Source organism: Eutrema salsugineum, unplaced genomic scaffold, assembly GCF_000478725.1.
Source record: "Eutrema salsugineum unplaced genomic scaffold, Eutsalg1_0 scaffold_1, whole genome shotgun sequence".
Classification (NCBI taxonomy): Eukaryota; Viridiplantae; Streptophyta; class Magnoliopsida; order Brassicales; family Brassicaceae; genus Eutrema; species Eutrema salsugineum.
Genome location: NW_006256909.1, coordinates 21,648,795 through 21,653,189, shown reverse-complemented (window position 1 = coordinate 21,653,189; position 4,395 = coordinate 21,648,795). Strand labels below are relative to the sequence as shown.

Below are 4,395 nucleotides of genomic sequence, written 5' to 3'. Positions count from 1 at the left end.
GGTCGCTAAGAACTCTCGAACTAGCTCAGGATAAGTCGGAAGGTTCAGCTCCAAGTAGGGTCTCAGCTTAAGTGCATCGATGTACCAGATCACATCCTCTCTGATTCCAAGCATCTCGAGTGTATGATAATCAATGCAAGGCGTGGGTTTGATGTTCAGCTTCTTGAAACGCCTTGCATAGTCCACTCTCGGGTTTGTCTCCCTCCCAATGTATCGAATCTGTGGTGGTTCGGGAGGTGCTCGTGTTTCTCTTGATTGCTGGAGCAATCTCATCACATAGCTTCTTCTTCTCGGTCTGGCTTGGTTCAGCATATACTCTCCTAGAGTAGCATCGTCGGGAATGTCATCGGAGCTGCCACCTGTTTGACGGCTCCTTCGGGATCTGGTTTCATCCATTTTCTGCAAAATGAAATGATTCTTGGAAAACGAATTTGGGTGCTAACTTTAACAAATTAAGATCTGTTATACTAATACTAGTATAAAGAGATTAATTAAAATTATTAGCAAACAAAATTGATATTAAATCAGAGAAATCGAGTAGTTCATGACTAAATTCGGATTTTTGATGTCCTCAACATAGAAATCTTCTAAAAATCGGTTTTTTATGAGCAATTTCCATGTGAATTCTAAAGATTACCCAATACTAATCACTAATCACACAAGACTAAATCAAATTCATCAATTTTGCTGTTCCAAATTCGATTTTTATGAAGCATGAAGAATCCAAATTTCAAAAATCTCAATTCCTCTTAAGCTAGGTGCTAAAATCGATTTTTAGATAACCTAAATGGATAATCTATCATCCTTAAACTATTTCCACCATCAATAGACCAAGATTCTGGGTTTTTAAAGAAAACCCTAAGTTCAAAATCGAGTAAGAATGGTGAGTTTGAGGTCCATACCTTGCTGGGAAGAGAGAATTGATGGCAGAATTGAAATCAGCTTCGAAAAAGAGTGAGGTTTGAGCAAAATCTCTTAAAAAGCTTAAGAATTGAAAGATGTGTTCTTTCTCCTAAATCTCTAAGTCTTTTGGAGAAGAAAGAGTTTTGATCCAAAAAGTTTGTTTCTTTTCTTTAAAAAGCGTTTTTGAAGCAAAAACGGAAAATTTCTGGAAATTTTTAAGTTTACGGGAACTTACCTTTTCTTGTTTGCACATTAGGAAAGTTTAAAACTTACGGAGGATCTTTTCGGGTTTTACCGGGAACATTTCGGGAAACACCGGGAATCACAGAAAAACGTCACAAATCTGCGACATCACCTCAACGACCAACGGCCGCGGTCAAGAGACGCGCGACCGCGGTGGATGAGGGCTCGGCCGCGGTCACATTCACGGTGCCGCGGTCGATGCACCTTTGGCCGCGGTTCCGTCTGTTGCGACCGCGGGTCTTCCTCCTGCGGCCTATTGTCCAATCTTCTCGTCTTTGCCGGGCCGAGCAGCTAAAGACCTACCTTTTTCTCTTTGGTTTTTCTAATTTTCTGATTTTTTGTGTTATTTTTTTATAAAATACCTAAAACTTAAAAAGAAAAAGAAAGCATAAATTCTAAAATGGAAAAGAAAACTAAAAGAAAGAGTACCTAAATGGGTTGCCTCCCATTAAGCGCTTTTGTTTTAAGTCGTTTAGCTCGACGTAAGCATGAGGAATCAGGCTGATTTGAATGGCACTCCACTTGATGTGCCTTTATCACTTCCGGTTGGTGGAGGTTTTACTTCTTCCCCTTGAAGAGAAGTCTTCTGACCTTTAATCTTCTTTCGGACCTTAATGTTGTTCAGAACCCTTTTTGTGTTTTCGATCAGCTCCTGGATTTGGTCTTCACTAGTTTCTGATGCATCTGGTGGAATGATGATTTTGATCTTTGCAAAAGCTTTTGGCTTCTCTTTTTCTTTCTCTTTTGGCCTGTTTCCTTTGCTTTGAAATTCATCTAAGATAGTAGGATAGTACCTTTTTCTGTCCACATTAAGGAAAACAGCATGCCGGTTTGCGTGATCGATTATTGCTCCTACCGTAGCTAGGAATGGCCTCCCGAAAATGAGTGGCCTCTCCTTGTCTTTATCCATCTCCAGGACTTGGAAATCTGCTGGAACAATCTTATCTCCCACTAGAACTTGTAGGCCATGAATTACCCCTTCAGTATCTTTTTGAGATGAATCTCCAAAGATAACCTTAACCGTCGATGTCCTTAAGGTTTTTATGCCCAATTTTTCGGCAAATGTCTTAGACATGATGTTGACATTGGCTCCGGAATCGCACAAGCAGTCTGTAAACTTGATTCCTGAAATGAAACACTGGAAAACAAAACGTCCCGGATCATCGGCTTTGGTAAGCCTTTGAAACGGTGATCGTTCGGGTACCTTAAACGATGGCTGCTTGGGATCGATATCCTTGTACAGTGGTACAAAGATCGAGATTTCTTCTTCCTTTCCATCGGTTCCGGACTCTTCTTCGGGAAATGTGGCTATGGCGTTGCAAAACTTCTTAGGGTTATCTTCAACTCTTCCTGGAAGAACTCCACTTTGCCTCTTCAGAGTCGGCTGTTTGGGCAACCTGCACATCTAACTTTTTTACGTGCGAAGATAAAGATTCAAACTTACCATTCAGATCATTGTACATGCAGTCCACTTTCACGTTCACGTCTTTAGATGCTTTTTCGTTCGTCATAACAAGTTGTTGGATTGACTGTTCAAGTCTACCGATTTGTGAAGCTAGCTGGTTCGTCGTGACTCCCTGCTGTTGTACGAATTGATTGTTAAAATTCGTACCTTGGTAGTTATATGGCTGTCGCGGTTGGTATGGTACTATTCCTCCAAAGTTTCCGCCTTGAAACTTGTTTTGGAATGATTTTTGCTGAGGTGGATAGTACTGATCTTGAGGATTCTCCACATTTGGATTGCGGTAAGAGAGATTGTTGTAATTTGCATTCCAGAAGTTGTTGTTGAAGTTGTTGTTGGAGCGATTTTGGTATGGCACTAGTGCTCCTACGTAGTTCACATCTTCTTCTTGAACTGCTTGATTAATGTGATCGATATCACTAGGTCCTTCATCTTCTGCGCCATTGTTGGTTTCACAAGCATGGATCGGGCGATTGTTGCTCCTCAGAAGCTGGCTCACCATGTTCTTCAACTCGGTTATCTCCTTGTTGTCTGTTCCGGCTTGCTTCATCGATCGATCATATTCAGGACAATCATTGCTATTAGCTTGAGCCAAATTCTCGATGAGGGCTCTTCCTTGAGTTATCGTCTTTTGCCCAAAATCTCTATTGCTAGCTGTATCAAGTGAAAGTTTGTATTTTGGTTGCAAACCTCGATAAAATGTGCTCAGCAAGCTTGATCCATGAAATCCATGATGAGGGCAATCACGTTCATACTCCTTAAAACGTTCCCAAGTTTCATAGAAAGATTCAGTTGGCCCTTGTTGAAAGGTTGAGATCTTCGTTCTCAAATTGTTCGACCTTGACTTAGTGTAGAAGTGGTTCAAGAAAGCAGTTCTACATTCTTCCCAATTAGTAATCGATCCTGCAGGCAAAGACTTCAACCAACAGTGAGATTTATCTGCTAATGAAAAAGGGAACAACTTACACTTTAGATAGTCAGGTGGAATTTGGTTTGTTCTCATCATGCTGCAAATTTCTTCAAAAAGCTCGATATGGTCCATTGGGTGCTCAGAAGGAACTCCATGAAATTGGTTTTGCTTCACCAATGAGATGATTTGAGGCTTGACTTCAAACTCATTCCGGTTTGGAAATGGTACTTGAATCGCAGATCGATTCTGAAAATTTTGAGTAGGTGCATCAAAATCAGCTATGCGATGGTTCCTGGCTTGTCTTCGGTGTTGATTTGCTGGCAGAATGGGGCGGTGAATGCGTTCACTCGGCTGCATTGCTGGGTGGTCACCATCGACTACATTGATGGGTGGATCAAGGTCTTCACGTCCTTCTCTCTCTCGGTTCTGGTGGTTTCTTGGAAGAACCTCATCCTCCTCTCCATCTTGTCGAGCATGATCACCTTCTATGTGATCATTCTCTTTGTTTTCTCCATGTTCGGACCCGTCTTGGTCCATATTTAAATTTCGATTAATAGGATCTCCAGGCTGGTCGTCGTTGGCCATTCCTTGCGTTCGTCTAAGTCATCGAAGTTCTCTTTCGTGTCTGTCTATCTCGTCTAGAATTGGAATGTCTCCTGCAGGTCTACGCCTGGTATTCATGCAATTCAGAGAAAGGCAAAAGAAGGGAAAGATATTTCAGAAAAACTTTAAGAAAGAACTAGAGATCAGGTGTCTAGAACATAAGTTAAAACAAGAAAAATAGCAAAAGGCAGCGAAACAAATCCCCGGCAACGGCGCCAAAAACTTGATGCGGTGCTGAGTGTGTCAACTACGTGAGGGAACAAGTTTTACCCTT

General features: G+C 41.5%; 1 non-coding gene across 1 annotated transcript; it reads left to right on the top strand.

Annotated features, from left to right (window-relative positions):
* The first annotated feature begins 3,333 nt into the window (after positions 1-3,333).
* LOC112082490 lies at positions 3,334-3,440 on the top strand. Its single transcript, XR_002897164.1, has one exon. It is a non-coding gene; the product is annotated as a small nucleolar RNA R71 (small nucleolar RNA).
* The last annotated feature ends 955 nt before the right edge of the window (positions 3,441-4,395 follow it).